This window comes from Peromyscus californicus, unplaced genomic scaffold (assembly GCF_007827085.1).
Source record: "Peromyscus californicus insignis strain IS unplaced genomic scaffold, ASM782708v3 Scaffold_19__1_contigs__length_69161282, whole genome shotgun sequence".
Classification (NCBI taxonomy): domain Eukaryota; kingdom Metazoa; phylum Chordata; class Mammalia; order Rodentia; family Cricetidae; genus Peromyscus; species Peromyscus californicus.
In genome coordinates, this window is record NW_026294491.1 from 20,708,454 (window position 1) to 20,730,276 (window position 21,823).

Sequence of the window (21,823 nt, forward strand, 5' to 3'; positions counted from 1 at the left end):
AAGCATTATGAGTCAAGATAATTTATGACAGATAAAGAAGAAAGGTAAATTGATTATTTTAACAAAAGTAGAAAAAAATAACTGGAGGTGTAGCTCAGATTGAAAAGTATTTGTCTAGAAGATGCAAGGCCCTAGGATTGATCCTCCAGCACAGCACAAATGAGGTATAACAGTACATGTCTATTAGTATCAACACAAAGGAGATAGAGGCAGGAAGACCAGAAATTCAAAGTCATTTCAGCTACATAGTGATTTCAAGGCCCGCCTAGAATGCATGATCTCAAAATAAAAAGTAAAGGAAAAAGAAGCAGGGAAATATTTATAATTTATTATATTTTAAGCATATTTATATAGGGATTTATAACATTCCATGCAATCTTAGCTTTTTAGAAAAGGAAGGGGCATTCATTAATCATTCTTTTTCCTTTCCTTCAAATGTTTCATTTTTTGACAAAACAACCTTCCATATTAGCAAAAGGGTAAAAATTTGATTTTGAGGACTCGTAGAAAGTAAAGATAAAGGTCAAGTTTTATGAAAAAAGAGTAGGGAGATCAATATGTAGACGTCAAAATGCATTTCTCTATATTAGTAATAACAGTTAGGTAATTCAAAAATGATGGCCTACAGAAGAATGGAGAAGCCCAAGTCTTGAAGAATAAGTAAAGCAACTGTATTGAACCTTCATCAAGCAAATATAAAACAATATTGACAGTGACTCTTGTGTGTGTGTGTGTGTGTGTGTGTGTACATGTTTGTGTTCATTAGTGTGCATGAAGAGAACAGCCTCCTCAGATATTGTTTCTCAAGGGTTGTCTACATGTGTTTTAGGAACAGGATCTCTCAGTAGCCTGGAAATCACCAAGTGTGCTAGGCTGGCTGGCAGAAATCCCGTGAATCTACCTTGTCTCATCTTCCTTTTCATTTTAATAGTAAGAAGAGCCCACCATACGTTTTACATGGGTGCTGGGGATTGAACTCGGGTCCTCAGATGTCTACTGACTGATATCTCTCTAGCCCCTGAATCTTTTTAAAACCATAAGAAAATTGAATAATGAACAATGCTCATGCACTAGACAGAAGATGCAATGCTGTCAGCCTGTCAGTGCTCTCTAAATTGACTGACAGTTTCAACAAAACTCCTGTCAAACAACAGAGTCGTTATAAAAATATTGTGTTTGCATGCAACCTGACGTGTCAATTTGAAAATTTTATGAAAATGGAAAAGAGCCCAAACTAGTTAAGACACAATAGATGAAGAACAAATAGGAGAGACTTGCTTCAGCATAAAGCAGAGATTGTTTTAGATCTACAGTAATTAAGCAAGGACAGCTGTCTATCAGAATAGACCACTGGTTTCTTGAATGAGAATGGAAACTTGAGAAGAGCCTGAAGCATAGAGTGAGATTGTTTTGTGAGAAGTTTATGGTTCAGAGCACTGGGAACAGAGCAGGCCTTTAAAATAAAATGTGTTTGTACAATAAGGAAGCATATAAGTAAAAAATGTGATTTGAACCTCATATCATATGCAAAAATCAGCCCCTGAAGGATTAGCTATAAAAGTGAAAAAATAACCCTCAAATTCCTTAAGCAGGTAATAAATATAACCATGACTTGGGTTAGAAAAAGCTAAAGATTTAGTAATTTAACTGAAAAGATTCAAAAGTTGATTTTATAAGACAACCTTAAAAATTCTTATTTTACCTTTTACTTATGTGTGTGCATGTATATTCTCAGAGGCACAAGACTGACAGGTGGTTGGGAGCCATGAACTTGCATTCTAGAAACTAATCTTGAGTCCTTTGTAAGAGCAGCCCTCTCTTGATGACTGATCCCTCTCTCCAGGCTCCAAATCAACAACTTTTATGGGGGATGGCATTCAAAATATAGTTAGTCAAGAGCTTACATTTATGTTCTAAACATTTCTAAATGTTTATGTGAAATAAAACCAGTGGATGACTTATAAGGGCATTTCATAGGCACTAATAGTTAAGTGACCAGCAACCTCAGAGAAATGTTCCCACCATAGCAATGGATAGGTACTACTAGAGTTTGGTTGTGGGACATTTTCTCACATCCCCTGTGCAAATGGTGTGATCCCTGCATGGCAATTAGTTAGAGATGAGAAATGGAGGCTAATGTGAGCTTCTCTGGTTATTGAGGTCATTATTCCAGTCTCCAAGACCTGTGTAGGTCTTTGGACATTTCTTCCCTTTTGTTTCCTGTATTATTACCTAATACAGTTTGCTCCTTCACCCCTCAAGGCCTGATATGCTGTTTCACCAAAGGGACAAAGCATGAGTGCCAATTGATCACTAAATAGAATCTCCAAAAGTGTCAACCTCAATAATTGATTATCTCGGGCATTTTAGTATAGTGATCAAACACTGCATGACATGATATGATGAGTCAAAGAACAATTAGGCACTTGTATATGCTTGCCAAAATAGTGAAATACAAAGACTGCATTTCCAAGGGTTAGCAAGAATATTGGACACTGGAAGTTGATGTAAGACTAGTCACTAACCATATATTCTACTTCAGTATCTGTTTCTGTGATAGACACCATGACCATGAACAACTTGAAGAGGAAAAGTTTATTTGGCTTTCACTTTCTGGTAACAACAGTCCGTTTTGGAGGAAAGTCAGGGTAGAAAATGAAGCAGAAACTGTTTACTGCTTTACTTTTCATGTCTTGCTCAGCTTTCTTTTCAGGACTTCAGGACCACCTACCCAGGAGTGGTACTGATCATAGTCTGTTAGACCCTCTGACATCATTCAAGACAATTTCTTGCAGACATGACCACAGGCCAGTCTGATCTGGGCAGTCCCTCAATTGAAATTCCCTCTTTCCAGGTATCTTTTAGTTGTGTCAAGTTGATAACAAAACTAATCAGTGTTGTGGAGTATTAGTTGAAGATGTGTTACATTCATTTATGCTGTGGAATATTTGTTTAATGATGCGAAAATGTGTTGCATCCTTTTATGTTGTGTATGTTTAACTCTGTAAAACTGTATTACTTTACCTGTCTAAAACACTGGATTGGGTCTAATAAAGAGCTGGAAGGCCAACAGCAAGGCAGGAGAAAGGATAGGTGGGGCTGGAGGCAGAGAGGATTAATAGAAGGAGAAAGAAAGTGAAGGAGGAGTGAGAGAAGGAGGGGAGGAGGATGACAGGGGCCAGCCACCCAGCCACACAACCAAAAATGGAGTAAGAAGGAAAGAAAAGATATACAGAAATAGAGAAAGGTAAAATCCCAGAGGCAAAAAGTAGATGGGATAATTTAAGTTAAGAAGAGCTGACTAGAAACAAGCCAAGCTAAGGCTGGACATTCATAAGAAAGAACAAGTCTCTGTGTATTAATTTGGGAGTTGGGTGGTGGGCCCCCAAAGAGCAGAGTTAAAAAAAAATCAACTGCAAACCAGGCCACTATTTCATTTAAAAAGACCAGAAAGGGCCCCCAGCTCCCATCTTGCTCCGGACGTCCCTTTTGGAACAGTCCTGAGTACCCTTCCTTGCCCCAGACCCCATCCCTGGGCACCAGCCACTCCAGGGAAGACCTGCCCAACTTGGCCCCAGGTTCTGGCCACCGGGCAGGTTCCCTGCTAGCCCCACCGGGAAGGATCCCCTTCTCCAAGACCCCTGGCAGACCCTGCAGTCTCCACGCCCTGCCCCCACGCCCATCCGCCTGAGCCCCAAGCCTCTTCCTGAGACTTAGAGGCCGGCCCCCAGCTCCCATCTTGCTCCGGACTTCCCTTTTACAACACTGGTGAGTGCCCGTCCTTGCCCCAGACCCCATCCCTGGGCACCAGCCACTCCAGGGAAGACCTGCCCAACTCGGCCCCAGGTCCTGGCCACCGGGCAGGTTCCCTGCTAGCCCCACCGGGAAGGATCCCCTTCTCCAAGACCCCTGGCAGACCCTGCAGTCTCCACGCCCTGCCCCCACGCCCATCCGCCTGAGCCCCAAGCCTCTTCCTGAGACTCAGAGGCCGGCCCCCAGCTCCCATCTTGCTCAGGACGTCCCTTTTGGAATACTGGTGAGTACCCTTCCTTGCCCCAGACCCCATCCCTGGGCACCAGCCACTCCAGGGAAGACCTGCCCAACTTGGCCCCAGGTTCTGGCCACCGGGCAGGTTCCCTGCTAGCCGCACCGGGAAGGATCCCCTTCTCCAAGACCCCTGGCAGACCCTGCAGTCTCCACGCCCTGCCCCCACGCCCATCCGCCTGAGCCCCAAGCCTCTTCCTGAGACTTAGAGGCCGGCCCCCAGCTCCCATCTTGCTCCGGAGGTCCCTTTTGGAACAATCGTGAGTACCCTTCCTTGCCCCAGACCCCATCCCTGGGCACCAGCCACTCCAGGGAAGACCTGCCCAACTCGGCCCCAGGTTCTGGCCACCGGGCAGGTTCCCTGCTAGCCCCACCGGGAAGGATCCCCTTCTCCAAGACCCCTGGCAGACCCTGCAGTCTCCACGCCCTGCCACCACGCCCATCCGCCTGAGCCCCAAGCCTCTTCCTGAGACTTAGAGGCCGGCCCCCAGCTCCCATCTTGCTCCGGACTTCCCTTTTGGAACACTGACTTCCCTTTTGGAACACTGGTCTGTCTGAACCAAGTGTGCGGATAAGGCCAAGAACGAACCACAAGGAGATGGGCAGACGTCAAGGCAGAAACATATACAACAAAATGAATAGCAATACAGCATCACCAGGCCCTAGCCCTCCTCCAACACCTAGACCTGAACATCAGAAATTGGAAGAAGCAGAAGAAAACAGCCTTATGAATGACATCATGAAGAAGCTAGAGGCTTGCGTAGAGGAAAAGACAAAAAAATGTGAAGAACGCTGTAAACAACTAGAGGAAAGGGCAAACAAATTAGAAGAAATCAATAAAGTCCTGGAAGAAAACAATAAAATACTGAGAGAAAATCAAGAAAAATCAATGAAACAAATGAAGGAAACAGTCCAAGACCTGAAAAGGGAAATAGAAAAAATGAAGAAGACACAAACAGAGGGAATGCTGGAAATAGAAAATCTGAGAAAACGATTGGGAACTTCAGATGCAAGTATAATCAACAGAATGCAAGAGATGGAAGAGAGGATCTCTAGCGTTGAAGATACAGTAGAAGAAATACATTCATCAGTCAAAGAAAACACTAAAACCAACAAAGTCATGAACCAAAATGTCCAAGAAATTTGGGACACCATGAAAAGACCAAACCTAAGAATAATAGGGGTCGAAGAAGGAGAAGAATACCAACTCAAGGGCACAGAAAATATATTCAACAAGATCATAGAAGAAAACTTTCCCAACTTAAAGAAGGAAATGCCTATGAAGATACAAGAAGCTTATAGAACACCAAACAGACTAGACCCCCAAAAAAAGTCCCCTCGCCACATAATAGTTAAACAACTAAACGTACAGAATAAAGAAAGAATATTAAGAGCAGCAAAGGAAAAAGGCCAAGTGACATATAAAGGCAAACCCATCAGAATAACACCCGATTTCTCAATGGAGACTTTGAAAGCCAGAAGAACCTGGACAGATGTAATGCAGACACTAAGAGACCATGGATGTCAACCTAGACTAATATACCCAGCAAAACTTTCAATCACCATTGATGGAGTAAACAAGACATTCCATGACAAAGCCAGATTTAAACAATACTTATCCACAAACCCAGCCCTACAGAAAGCACTAGAAGGAAAATTCCAACCTAAGGAAGTCAGATACACCCTCGAAAACACAGGCAACAGATAAAGCCACAGCAGTAAACCCCAACGTATAGAAGTACCCACACATCACCACCAAAAAATAACAGGAATGAACAATCACTGGTCATTAATTTCCCTCAATATCAATGGACTTAATTCACCTATAAAAAGACATAGGCTTACAGAATGGATACGAAAGCAGGACCCATCTTTCTGCTGCATACAAGAAACACATCTCAAATTCAAAGATAGACACTACCTAAAAATAAAAGGCTGGGAAAAGACTTTCCAATCAAACGGTCTTAAGAAACAAGCGGGTGTAGCCATCCTGATATCCAGCAAAATAGACTTCAAACTAAAATCAATCAAAAGAGATCAAGAAGGGCATTACATACTCATCACAGGAAAGATCCACCAAGATGAAGTCTCAATTCTGAATATTTATGCCCCAAACACAAGGGCACCCACATATGTAAAAGAAACATTACTAAAGCTTAAATCACATATAAAACCCCACACGTTAATAGTGGGAGACCTCAACACCCCACTTTCACCACTGGACAGATCTCCCAAATTGAAACTTAACAGAGAAATAAAGGACTTAACTGATGTCATGACTCAAATGGACTTAATCGATATCTACAGAACATTCCATCCTAACAAAAAAGAATATACCTTCTTCTCAGCACCCCATGGAACCTTCTCTAAAATTGGCCACATACTTGGCCACAAAACAAATCTAAACAGATACAAAACAATTGGAATAACCTCCTGTGTTCTATCAGACCACCATGGTCTAAAGTTGGATTTCAACAACAACAAAAACTACAGAAAACCTGCAATCTCATGGAAACTGAATAATACCCAACTGAATCACCAATGGGTTAAGGAAGAAATAAAGAAAGAAATTAAAGACTTCCTAGAGATCAATGAAAATGAAGACACCACATATCCAAATTTATGGGACACTATGAAAGCAGTACTAAGAGGGAAATTCATAGCACTAAATGCCCACATAAATAAGTTGGAGAAATCTCACACTAGAGACTTAACAGCATACCTGAAAGCTCTAGAACAAGAAGAAGCACAGTCTCCCAGGAAAAATAGACGCCAGGAAATTATCAAAGTGAGAGCTGAAATCAATAAAATAGAAACAAAGAGAACAATACAAAAAATTAATGAAACAAAGAGTTGGTTCTTTGAGAAAATCAACAAGATAGACAAGCCCTTATCCAAACTAACCAAAAGACAGAGAGAGAGCATCCAAATCAACAAAATCAGAAATGAAAAGGGGGACATAACAACAGACATTGAGGAAATCCAGAGAATCATCAGGTCATACTTCAAAAACCTCTATTCGACAAAACTGGAAAACCTAAAAGAAATGGATAACTTTCTGGATAGGTACCACATACCTAAGTTAAATCAAGACCAGATAAACTATTTAAATAGTCCAATAACCCCTAACGAAATAGAAACAGTCATTAAAAGTCTCCCAACCAAAAAAAGCCCAGGACCAGATGGTTTCAGCGCAGAATTCTACCAGATCTTCAAAGAAGAGTTAATACCAATACTCTCTAAATTGTTCCACACAATAGAAACAGAAGGAACATTACCAAACTCCTTCTACGAGGCTACAATTACCCTAATTCCTAAACCAAACAAGGATACAACAAAGAAAGAGAACTACAGACCGATCTCCCTCATGAACATTGATGCAAAAATACTCAATGAAATACTGGCAAACAGACTCCAAGAACACATCAAAACAATTATCCACCATGATCAAGTAGGATTCATTCCAGGGATGCAAGGGTGGTTCAACATACGAAAGTCCGTCAATGTAATACACCATATAAACAAACTCAAAGAAAAAAACCATATGATCATCTCACTGGATGCAGAAAAGGCATTTGACAAAATCCAACACCCCTTCATGATAAAGGTATTGGAGCGATCAGGAATACAGGGAACATACCTAAACATAATAAAGGCAATTTACAGCAAGCCAACAGCCAACATCAAATTAAATGGAGAGAAACTCAAAGCAATTCCACTAAAATCAGGAACGAGGCAAGGCTGTCCACTCTCCCCATACTTATTCAATATAGTACTTGAAGTTCTAGCCAGAGCAATAAGACAACATAAGGAGATTAAGGGGATACAAATTGGAAAGGAAGAAGTCAAGCTTTCCCTATTTGCAGATGACATGATAGTATACTTGAGCGACCCCAAAGATTCCACCAAGGAACTGATACAGCTTATAAACACCTTCAGCAACATAGCAGGATACAAGATCAACTCAAAAAAATCAGTAGCCCTCCTATATACAATGGACAAAGAAGCGGAGAAGGAAATCAGAGATACATCACCCTTTACTATAGCCACAAAAGACATAAAATACCTTGGGGTAACACTAACCAAGCAAGTGAAGGACCTATATGACAAGAACTTTAAGTCCCTGAAAAAAGAAATTGAAGAAGATGTCAGAAAATGGAAAGATCTCCCATGCTCATGGATAGGCAGGACTAACATAGTAAAAATGGCAATCTTACCAAAAGCAATCTACAGATTCAATGCAATCCCCATCAAAATACCAACACAATTCTTCAGAGACCTGGAAAAAATAATACTCAACTTCATATGGAAAAACAAAAAACCCAGGATAGCCAAAGGAATCCTGTACAATAACACAACTTCTGGAGGCATCACGATCCCTGACTTCAAGCTCTACTATAGAGCTACAGTAATAAAAACAGCTTGGTACTGGCATAAAAACCGACATGTGGACCAATGGAATCGAATTGAAGACCCTGACATTAATCCGCACACCTATGAACATATAATTTTTGACAAAGAAGCCAAAAGCGCACAATGGAAAAAAGAAAGCATCTTCAACAAATGGTGCTGGCAAAACTGGATATCAACATGTAGAAGGCTGCAAATAGATCCATATCTATCACCGTGCACAAAACTTAAGTCCAAGTGGATCAAGGACCTCAACATAAATCCAGCTACTCTGAACCTGCTAGAAGAGAAAGTAGGAAGTAGTCTTGAACGCATTGGCATAGGAGACTACTTCCTAAATAGAACACCAGTAGCACAGACTCTGAGACAAACAATCAATCAATGGGACCTCTTGAAACTGAGAAGCTTTTGTAGAGCAAAGGATACGGTCAACAAGGCAAAGCGACAGCCTACAGAATGGGAAAAGATCTTCACCAACCCCACATCTGACAGAGGACTGATATCCAGAATATATAGGGAATTCAAGAAATTAGACATCAAAATGCCCAACAGTCCAATTAAGAAATGGGCTATAGAACTAAACAGAGAATTCTCAACAGAGGAAACTCAAATGGCCGAAAGACATTTAAGGAACTGCTCAACATCCCTAATCATCAGGGAAATGCAAATCAAAACAACTCTGAGATACCACCTTACGCCTGTCAGAATGGCTAAGATCAAAAACACTGAAGACACCTTATGCTGGAGAGGATGTGGAGCTAGGGGAACTCTCCTCCACTGCTGGTGGGAATGCAAGCTTGTACAACCACTTTGGAAATCAATATGGCGCTTTCTTAGAAAATTGGGAATCAATCTCCCCCAAGATCCAGCTATACCACTCTTGGGCATATACCCAAGAAATGCTCAACCACACCATAAGAGCACTTGTTCAGTTATGTTCATATCAGCATTGTTTGTAATAGCCAGAACATGGAAACAACCCAGATGCCCTTCAACTGAAGAATGGATAAACAAAATGTGGTACATATACACAATGGAATACTACTCAGCAGAGAAAAACAATGGCATCATGAGGTTTGCAGACAAATGGATGGATCTAGAAAAAATCATCCTGAGTGAGGTAACCCAGACTCAGAAAGACAAACATGGTATGTACTCACTCATAGCAGGATACTAGACATGAAACAAGGATGACTTGTCTGCTACTCACATCACCAGGGAGGCTACCTGGAAAACAGGACCCCAAGAAAGACACAGGGATCACCCAATGACAGAGAAATGGAATGAGATCTACATGAACAGCCTGGACATGAGTGGGGGTAATGAAAGGCGAGGGTTGAGGGAAAGAGAGCTTGGGGGAGCGGGAGATCCCAGCTGGATCAACAACAGAGAGGGAGAACAAGGAATAGGAGACCATGGTAAATAAAGACCACATGAGAATAGGAAGAAGCAAAGTGCTAGAGAGGCCCACAGAAATCCACAAAGATACCCACACAACAGACTGCTGGCAGAGGTCGAGAGACAGCCTGAACTGACCTACTCTGGTGATGGGATGGCCAAACACCCTAATTGTTGTGCTAGAAACCTCATCCAACTACTGAGGGATCTGGATGCAGAGATCCATGACTAGGCCCCAGGTGGATCTCTGGGAGTCCAATTAGCGAGAATGAGGAGGGTTTATATGAGCGAGAATTGTTGAGACCAAGGTTGGATAAAGCACAGGGACAAATAGCCAAATGAATGGAAACACATGAACTATGAACCAATGGCTGAGGGGTCCACACTGGATCAGGCCCTCTGAATGGATGAGACAGTTGATTGGCTTGATCTGTTTGGGAGGCACCCAGGCAGTGGGACCAGATCTTGTGCTCATTGCATGAGTTGGCTGTTTGAAACCTGGGGCCTATGCAGGATTGTTTGGCTCGGCCTGGGAGGAGGGGACTAGACCTACCTGGACTGAGTCTACCAGGTTGACCTCAGTCTGTGGGGAAGGCTTTGCCCTGGAGGAGATGGGAATGGCGGGGGGGGTTGGGGGGAAGGTGAGGGGGACGGGAGGGGGGGAGAACAAGGGAATCCGTGGCTGATATGTAGAACTGAATTGTATTGCAAAATAAATTAATAAAAAAAAAAAAAAAAAAAAAAAAAAAGACCAGAAAAATCTAGCAGTCTTTATGTGATAGAGAAGTTCATCTGAAGAGGCGTCCAGTAAATTTCTGCTTCTGTGTTTTAGTTGACCCCTTTCTTAATGAAACCAGCAGCTGAGGAAGAACAGGACATGTTCAAAAGAAATAGAGGGCCGGGCGGTGGTGGCGCACGCCTTTAATCCCAGCACTCGGGAGGCAGAGGCAGGTGGATCTCTGTGAGTTCGAGGCCAGCCTGGACTACCAAGTGAGTTCCAGGAAAGGTGCAAAGCTACACAGAGAAACCCTGTCTCGAAAAACCAAAAAAAAAAAAAAAAAGAAATAGAGGAAGGTTGAAATCCACCAGGCACATGTGTAAGGACCAATAAAGACATTCTGCGAACAACATTCCCGCAGTCCCTTCTCTTTCCTCTTTCTATCTTTTCTCGCCTGCTCTAAACTCCATTTGCATTTCTCTTCTGCCTAAGAGAATCAGTCTGGTGGGGAACATAATTCAAAACATAAGAATATGAATAATAAAAAGGTACAGTGTGTTTACCCTAAGTATTTAGCCATTTATAAGCAAAACAAAGGACAGGAGGTGATTTTACAGGGTTGTGAACATACGATGCTAGATTTGGATTTTGATGCAGTGTTTTCCAATGTGTTTGATCATGTCCCAGGTTCTATGAAGCTTTAATTTTACTGCCCATACATAGTACAGTGGATATTGTGTACAGCTGTGGGTATAGCTCAGCCTTAAAGCACTTGCCTAGCATGACCAAGACTCTAGGTTCAGTCCCTGGAATCACCCACAAAAATGTCTCATAAACATGTGTAAGGAATGAGTTACAATCTATATACATTTTAAAAACAGCGCTTTCTGGGTCAGCAAGATGGTTCAGGAAGTAGGGGCACTTACACAGGCTCAAAGACTTGAGTTCAATCCCAGGGACCCACAGGTTGTCAGGAGTGAACCACTCTGGAGAGTTGATCTCTGATCTCTGCATGCTTGCTCATTGTGCCTACACCCCCCCACACACACTCTAAATTAATAAAACAAATAGTACAGCATCTATTGACACTTGGTAAGTGCTAGACTCTCGAAAGTAAAATGAACTTTTAAATATATTGATAGTGGCACTGCCTGGACAGGTTCTGATCCATTTTATGTATTTTCTTTTCAATTAAAGATCAATAAAGTTGGGATACCTTCTACTTAAAACATGTCTTAGCCATAAGCTCAACAAAACCCTTCATTCATGCTCTCTAATCCAGAACCCTTTGGTTTGTGTGTTTTGTTCTGATTATTTTTCTAGTGGCTGGTACTCCAGCATTTACTGAGTTTACAAATCAGTCAGATGACCTTGAGAGAAATTATGAGAAGCCTTTAAAAGGGACTCAGGAGACATTCCCATCTCTATCAATACTATTCCAGGTGGCTGGTTCCTCACAGGGTTAAACTCGTTTATTGTTGTTAGCTTCTGCCAGCTGTAGCTCCAGTGGGTGACCTTTGTACCAAGTTGCAGGAGGGACTATATGAGAAAAAGTCTGTCTGGGACCCAGTCCTCATGGATTATGAAGGAAGAAATGTCACACCAGAGGTCAATTCCAATGTGAGATACTGCAGCTTAATTCACTGGTTCGCTACATGTAATGTGGGTAGGGAAGTGAAAATTTGTTCTTAGAATTCAAAGAGAAGGCATCAACAAATCATCACATCGTAGATGAGTTCCTTCTCATTTGGTAGGCACTCTTTAATGCTTTAAAAGTTGAATACTCTCTGGAGAGGAGTTAAATGCATTTTTAAGTGGCACTTGTTGTGTGTTCTGGGAAAGAACAGATGAGGGGGAACATTAAGGTCATGGCACGTTGTTATTGAAAATGAATCCCATTTTTACTTCCACTTCACAGTCTTCATATATTTTTCATAAAATAGGTTCATCCACATTTTAAGATTTATGATCTTGCCTTTCCTTTCCGCCCTTCTCTAGTGTGTAGACTGATTTTATGTCTTCCTTCTGAGAGTTCGCCTAAGAGCTGGCAGTTCAGTTGCTAAAGTTTTATCTTCTAAGGTTGTAGTAAACTGGGGGCATGAATTAGTGAAAAAATAAAAATGAAGAAAGACATAGGTATGAAAATGTTATGGCTGAGGATAAGTGTCACACTAAAAACTTTAGAATGAAGCCGAGGAAAGAACAAAGTTTGGAGGTAGCATACATTTTCTCTGCATTGTGTGAAAAGATCCAATTCTATGTGTTTCTCTGGGTTTAGATAAAAACAGTTTTGTATGGGTCTTCATTTACAGATAAGGGTTTTGAAATGGCTTTGCTTTTCTCCTTTCTTACCACCCAAATTTGTCAACAGTTACTTAACACAAGAATAAGTTATTGAATACCTACAACATGCTTTAGGTGGGTAGTAAAAATATAAGGTGTACATTCTCCCAGGATTGCTTGTGGTTCATCTCTGTGACTGGGGATGCCTGTTGTTGGTGAAACTGCCCTTCATCACAGGCTCTTTGAAGATTTTTCTTCCTTTCATATAGCTTTCTTTTCTGGACCTTTTGTTCTTCAGTCCCAAATGGATAAATAAGATAAGCTTGTGCTAATTCCTCATTCACTAGACTCCCAAATATCCCCCTCCTCACATGCAGTCTGATGACATAATGGAAACGTAAAAGCTGTTAGTTACCAAAAAAGAAGGCCTCTGTGATGGTTTGAATGAGAATGTCCCCACTGGCTCTGACACTGACCATCTGGTTCCTGGTTAGTGACACTGTGCATAGGTTTAGGAGGTGTGGCTTTACTAGAGGAAGTATGTCACAGGGAGCAGGCTTTGTCATTTTGAGTCCTATAGCTCTGTTTTCTATTGGTGGTTCAAGATGTAAACTCTTGGCTTCCAGATCCAACTAATTTTGGATTTATGGTATATGGAGGGTAGCACCTGTGTTGAGTTGGTCTTTGTATTTTTTTAAGTACTGGACAAGGATTAGACATCCTCACACTATTCTTTTAAATGGCCTTAAGTGTTCTGTCTGAGGGGTATTGGAGTCAGCTTTATGGCTTTGTTACTATTGTACATATTGTCACAATATGTCTTATAGTCTTAAGTAATCTAAATGTTTAGAGGTACAGACAAGTTTTGCTCATTTTTGATTGATAAATAGATTTTGAAGAGGTAGACCCCTTTCCAAAGCAAGTTTACTTGGGAAGATAATGGCCCAGTTGATGGTTGATGTAAAAAGACCCAGCCCACCTGGAGTGATGCTATCCATAATAGAAGATCTTGGACAGTACAGGAGGGCAGTCTGAGCAAGCCAGGGAGAGCAAGGCAGTTAGTGGCATTCATCTATGGCCACTATGTGAGGGGTACTAAACTCTTTTCTCCCCGCAAGGGAAAAAAACAGACAAATCCAAGATCTTTCCTCTCTTTCCAAGTAAATAACATTTCCCAATCTTTTTGTACTCACATTCTTTTTTTCTTTTGGTTTTTCGAGACAGGGTTTCTCTGTGTAGCTTTGCGCCTCTCCTGGAACTCACTTGGTAGCCCAGGCTGGCCTTGAACTCACAGAGATCCGCCTGGCTCTGCCTCCCGAGTGCTGGGATTAAAGGCGTGCGCCACCACCGCCCGGCTTGTACTCACATTCTTTAAATGCATAGATGCCATGATTCATTCAATACCAACTGAAAGAGACTCGGTGATTTCACAGTATGTATTCATTTCATACTTTTATAAATGTGAAAATATTCTGCTGTGTGTGACCATGCTCAAAATGATTTCAGATTTAAAATGACCCCGACTTAGCCCATTTGTTAAGACTGAGCATCACAGATGGAAAAATTTATGAGGGAAAAAAGTTTAGTTAGCAAATAGTTTAGTCATCTAAGAGCAAGGCACTTGCATCTGCTTCTTAGCTAGTGAAGGTCTTCTGGCCACACAACACTGGAAGGGTGTGATGAGACAGCAAGGAGGCCAGGGAGCTCATTTGTTTTATAATAAAGTCATTCCTGTGGTAACTCAGTAATCTGGTAATCTATTCATACACAAAAGAATTATCCCACTTATAAGGATAGAATCCTTATGACCTAATTGAGGCTCAGCAGTTCTTTCTGATCCTACTGCTAAATATCTCCCAATAAGCATTTAATTTTAGTGTGAGTTTTGCTAGATGCAGTGAAAGCATAATGCCCCTACACTAAAAATTAAATATATGCTGTGATCAACTCTCCAAACTGTAAGCTTCTTGTAGGCAAGTGAAATTTGATTTTGTTTACGTCTGTATTCCTGGTGCTTAGAAGGCAGTGCATGTTCGTCACATAGTAGGTGAATAGATAAAGGGGTTTCATCATTGATAGAGTGTACCAGTGGTCTAGATCTCTAAAGTGAAATAGGCTCTCAACAGCAATTGTCAACCATTTGTAACATTAGTACCAGAAACTCAGAGGTGGAGGATGACATGGTCACTTAGCTGTCTTAGGTGCTTTTCTTGCTACTTTGATAAAATACCTGAAGAAAATTTTAAAAAAGTGGATTTATTTGTGTTCATAGTTTACAGTTCACCATGGTGGAGAGACCATGATATCAGGAGATTAAAGCATGGCACACTGCACCTATCGTCAAAAAGCACTGGAGAAGAATGCCAGTGCTTAACTCACTTGCACAATTTGATTCAGTCACACCCCAGCTGATGGGGGAGGGGGTACTTCCCACAGTTAATGTGGGTTTCCACCTCAATTAACCTATTCTAGATAACTTCACACAGGCATGCCCGGAGGCTAATCTAACTTTGATAATCCCTCCCATGTGTGTCCACAGGCTTGTCTCCTAAATGATCCCAGATCCCATGAAGTTTCCATCAGTATCAATTATCTATCACACTAGCCAGTGAGTAAGGACAAATTTGGTGTCTGCACTGGGTAATAAGGCCAGTGGCAGTAGAAGAGGAAGTCACACATCACCTCAATCTGGTCATGGCACAGTAGTTATTCAGTATCAGCTTCCTTTTTATGGACATATTTCATGTAGTGTAAATATTAAAATACAGTCAAGTCCTTATATGTTTCTAAATATGATGTACTGAATACATTGGGGCAAAACAAACAATTGAATAACAGTGAGTGGATAAATAAAGGGGCATGTGGGAGACAGATGTCCACACAAGAAGACTGGGAAAGTTATAAATGGCGAATACTTTTTTGTATGTCCTTCCTATTCATTTTCTTAAAAGTGATACCATGAGGACTCATTCTGAGAGAATGCAAATATTATTGAAATGTGATGCTTTTTGGACATTACTGTGCATTTTGTATTCTCGCAACCCAAACCTAGATAAGGGTATTCAAATTTCAGAATGTAATCTTAAAAAAGCACATTCTATGCTACATCTGAGAGAGCACATTTCCTTTTAAGATCCCCAAAGAATTAATTAACCGCTTTCCTACCTTGTAATTATATGGCAACCAATGAAGGTTACTGAATATTTTCAAGATATGGCATTTTGTGCTTGTCATTTCCTTTTTATAATTTTCTAATGTCTTTTAATGGAACTGTTCTTTGTCTATGAGAAACAAGAAGAAACAAACTGTTCCAAAATTAAAGAAAAAAAAGAGAAAGACATTTAATGAAATTGTTTCCTTGAACTGTACTTTGAAAGATGATTTTAGACTTCCTTCTTTTTCCTTAAGACAAATTTGATAGAGAAAATGTGAACCCCAGGAGAGTGCTCCAAGCTTCAGCTTCTCTGAGGTGAATGGTGTTTCATTAATTTTCTATGAAATCTCCTTAGGTGACAATATAATTATAATATTAAACAGCTTAGCTAGATGGCTTCAAACGATCTGCCAGTGCAACCCCAGAAAGGAAGGGTCATGCAGGGTACAAGGAGGCTTCACGATTCCAATTTGAAAACTAAGTGCTCTTGGCAAGGGACAAAACTGCTAATGGGTTTCTATATCTGATGTAACTCCCATTGCTCACGAGGAACCTTATCGCTCAGTGTGATGACTCTGATTCCTCAAGATGCCAATCACATCCATTTACACTTCTCCTTCCCTTGGGTGAGAGCCTATGAAAATTCAGTGATTGGGAAGAATCGCAGGAAGGGAAGGTGAACTACTTCATGCTTTGGTATGAAGCTGGAGGAAGAAGGTAGTGTTGGGTGTTACAAATGTACTCAGAATAACTTGGGAGCCTCTTGGTGGGGTGGAGCAAACGGGTAATGCATTTCACTGTTGAAAAGCAGCAGCTTTCTCTCTTTAGTGTACTCTCTGAGAACATTAACATTCGTAACTTTTCATGAGGCTTTCATTGGCTATCTCAGTATTACATTCTTTAATTTATCACTATCCATTGATTTCCAGCAGAGTGGATTGCCTGTTGCTTTTAATGGAGGTTATAGTTAGAAAGAATCATAGCATCAGATCTAATATCAGCACAGTGAGAAATCATATTTCTTGTTCTATGGTATCTGTAGACCTTGGCTCTAAAACAGAGTTCAATTTTCACCCACCTCAGTATGGTACAGAGAAAAGGAGAAGTCTATTAGAGTGCAGGATTGGCACACCGGAATTTGGACCTTGTTATTTCTAGCTTAGTACTTCATTTTTTAACTCTCGAACTGCTAAGACAGCAGAAGTAAATTGAATGGAGGTGGGTGGAGGCAAAGGGGAGGTTGGAGTGGGGAGGGACTGGGAGGAGAGGAGGGAGAGGACACTGTGATGGGGATGTAAAGTTAATATATAAATTTTAAAGAGGAGAAAATCAATTCAGATGATTTGTATAGCATTAGGGTTCAGAGTACACAAAATGCTTTGTTGCTTGCTTGCTTGATTGGTGACATTAGAGGAATTATCAGAGGATCTTCTTATAGAATATTGAACTGAAAGTAAATTAATGGGAGTTCATATGCTGTATGACTTTGAATATGGAGTCTATGCACAATAATTTGCTCATAGAATAAGATCTGTGGTCATATCAATAAACTCTTGAGTCCTGAAATGTATTGATCCTGAAGTTATATATATTCTGTCTGGTACTTGGTGTGATATGCTGCACTATTAGCATGTGATGCCAGAGATAAGAAATGGGTAAATACTTTTCTTCTTGGTAGGATTATAGAATTTCATTTTTATTTATTGTTATTATCATAGGTGATTGAGCCCAGGGCCTTGCACATGCTGCCCAAGCACTCTACTACTGAAGTATCTCCCCAAGCCTAGATTCTCCTGTAAAGATAATAAGAAGCTTGGATAAACTTCCAAAGAATGCACATAATTTAGGAGTTTTCAAATTGCTCACCTCTTAATCTTTGTGTTGACATACTCAAAATTGATGAAGGATTTAACTACCTCATGCTACTTTGGATGAAGGATCTTTGAAAGAAAAAAAAATCCTATGTAGTTTTTAATTTGGAGGACTTAAATGTTAATGAAATGCCATTTAAAGTGTTTTTTAGGCACTGAACAACAATCAAGTCCATTCCAATATTTCTGCAAGATTATCAATCTCAAAATATGAAATTCTTTCTGAAACAGAATTCTACTTGGTTCTTGTAGGTTGGCATGAGGCAAATTTGGACATAGTGACAGCATTAATTCTTTTAAAAGTTAATTAATTTATTTTTTCACAAAATGAAAGTATGAAAACAGCCAATAGAACATTTTATATTCTTTCTTGAATTTGTGGGGAAAAGTAGTATATCTTTTTTCCTTTCATTTTTCTAATTTTTCACAGCCAAGCAAAATTGGAGTTTAACGAACTTCTAGATAACTTTGGGAAGAGTAACTGCCAAATGTGTGCATCTAGATTTTAAAGTAGACATAAAATTCAAAAATGTAGGTAGTTTATGTTATATGTATCCATCCCCTTCTAAATATTTGCTGAAGAAATGAATTTGATAAATAACCAAACAACAGGAAGACCAACATGCAGGCAAGGGGGCAGTCAATGATACATTCATTGTCTTCCTTTCTTCTCATTTGTTATAAAGAAAATGATGACTTTTCTATACAGTCATAAAAGAAAATGATCAGTATATATGTTTGTGACAAAACTAATAGTGCTTGAGACAAAAACAATATTCAATTTTAAGACTAGTGTAAAGAAACTGAAAACATGGTGTATGTAATTGAAAAATAATTTAACTACTAAGATTATTACTGTACATATAAGAATATACTTATGCACACAATTTGTGTACGATGGACAAAAATTCTGACTGACCAGTGGCCTATTCTAATTTATGTGGCTGCTCAATAGTTTGAATATTGTGTATGAGACATAGAATATGAAAAACATACTTTGGACGTAAGGTTATCTGAACTGGTTTTAATACAAAATATGACAGAAGGTTGATTACTTAATTGAAAAAAATGCCATAATTTCACAATAGAATAAAAATAGGATAAAATCTACTGGCATTATCAAATGCTGATCAATGAATAAAAAATAGTTTTTTTCATTCATATGTACTTTCAGTTATTGACTTTTTAAATTAAATATAAATTTAAATATATGTGCTTTCAGCTATTGACTTTCTTGTGGCATCTTCCTCCACAGCTGGTTCTCTTTTCCCTTCTGTTTCCCACAGTGTCTCCTCTTCCTCATCTCCCCTCCAGCTGGTTCTTTTTCCTGCCCCAGTTAGTGAGCCCATCAGCTTTTTATTTACATATGTTTTGTTACTCTAGTTACCTCTCCCTTAATGTCTCTCTCTTTCTTATTCTTTTATGATCTCCTTGCTAGTTTTGTCACCTAAACACACACACACACACACACACACACACACACACACACACACACACACACACACCACTTACGTCTATATTGCACATGTGCCTTCATTTGTTGATGCACATCGGGGGTGATTCTATTTCCTGGCTATTGTGAATAGTGCAGAACAAGTGTGGATATACTAGTATGTTTTTGGTAAGTTGACTTATAGTCTGGGTATCCAAAGAAAAGCATACTCGAATCATATGGTTGCTCCTTGGTTTTCTTTATTGAAAATCCTTCTCGTGGATTTCCACATTGGCTGCACCAGTTTGCACTCCGACCAACCAATAAATAAAAGCTCTCCTTTCTCCACATCCTTGCCAGCATTTGTTGTCATTTGTTTACTTGGGAATAGCTACTCTGATTGGGGAGATAGACTCTAAAAACAGTATCAATTTACATCTTTCTTATGGCTAGGAATATTGAACATTTAAAAAGATACCTCTTGCATTTATTCTTTTGAGAACTGTAAGTTTGGTTCATTAGCCTATATATTGAAAAGCAGCTTTTTGTTGCTGCTTGGTTTGGCTGTTTTTCAAAAATACATCCTCAATATAAATCTCTTGTCTAATGTGTAGACAGCATTTCCTTCAGTCTTTATGCTGTTCTACTCTGCTTTTTTTAATGTTTGCTGTGTAGAAGTCTCTTAATGTCATGCAGCCCCATTTGTCAATTCTTCACCTGTGCTATTGGAATTCTGTTCTGAACACCCTTGACTATATCCTCAAGTGTTTTACCTATATTTTCCCCAAATGGTTGTAGAGTTTCAGGTACTACATTAAAGTCTTTGATGCGTTATGCATTGATTACTGTTGAGGGTGAGAGATGCTGATCTGGTTTCATTCTTCTACTTGTGGAAATCCTTCCTTTCCTAGCACAATTGTGCTGAGGAACACGTCATATGATCATAGCCATTCACCATAATCTCTTTATCTCCAAATATTCATCTGCAGACTGACCTTCCTTAATTACGGGCACATGAACTATGCTTGGATATTTTTGTCATTGTATGTTACTTTAAGCTTTATAATCTCTGTGATGGGAAAGTACAGGAGAATTTTAAGATCATGTAGGGTTATACAGAATAAGCATGCCTCAATGAGTGCTCATAATTCTTCATACTTGTAGATAAATAGTTGAGAAGATTGGTCATTGTACCGGATAGTAGAGGCCATCACAAAGTGAGAGCGAGAGCAGATTGAGCCAATAGCAGTACAGGGAGCAGAAACACAGGTTTTGAATAAAAAACGTTGAGTATAGGAACTCAGTTACGAATTCAAAGAGTCATGGGAAATGATGAGGGAAAGATCTGAATGACAGAACATTGGCTGCACAGGATATTGTTGGAAAAATGGCATGATAAGAGCAATGAATATGACAACTGAAGCCATAATAATTTGTAGATTTGAGTCGCCATGTTCAGCTTTTTGTATGTGTGTGCATGTGTGCACGTGCATGTGTGTGTGTGTGTGTGTGTGTGTGTGTGTGTGTGTGTGTGTGTGTGTGTTTTGTGTGTTTGAATAGTGTTTAATCCACCAAGGTCTAGGTGAAATGCTTAAGTGTATAAGCTTTCAAGTGTGTGCTAATTAGTGTTTTAGATGACTATTTAATGAATGACATGCCATACAGCATTTGAAGCAATGATTTATTTAGTCTTGATTCCAAATGAGGTGGTCAGTGGAAAGTTTCTGGAAATCTGAGTTTGCTTGGCAGGACCCACTTTTATGTCTGTAGTCAATTATGAGCTTGCCAGGTGGCTTCACTTGTCACATTTGGGCTCCCTTTGATATGCATTAGGCCCCCTGTTGAGACATCTGCACCAATTTACTGTCCTATGCATGTTTCATCCGAAGGAGCTAAGCTAGTCATATCCTGTTCTTTTTTAGATTATATTATAATTGCATCATTTATCCCTCCCCTCTCTTCCTTCTCATCTACCTCTCCTTGCTGTCTTTCAAATTAATGACCCATTTTTTAAATTTTTGTCACATTCACATATGAATATATATATATATACACACATATATATACATATATATATACACACACACACATATATATATATATATATATATATATATATATATATATTCCTAAATATAACCTGCTCAATTTGTGTAATGTTACATGTATGTGTATGTTTTCAGGGCTGGCCATTTTGGTATTGGATAACCAGTTGGTGTCCTCTTCCCTGGGGAAGACTATTTCTCCTGATTTTAGCATTCCTTAGTTGCCTGTAGTTCTTTGTGTAAGTTTGAGATCTTGTGGTCTGTCTTCCCACTGCCTGCTTTGGCTTTTTAAAAATTAAAATTTTTTTTATTATTTTTTGCTTGCCTGTTTTTGTTGTCCTTGTTCAGCTCATGTTTAAGCAGCCAAGTTGGTGAGACTTTGTGAGTGTAGCCTCTGAAATTATTAGTAGACACAATCTCACAGAAAACTCCCTGATTCTCTGTCTCACACACTCTTTCTGTCTCCTC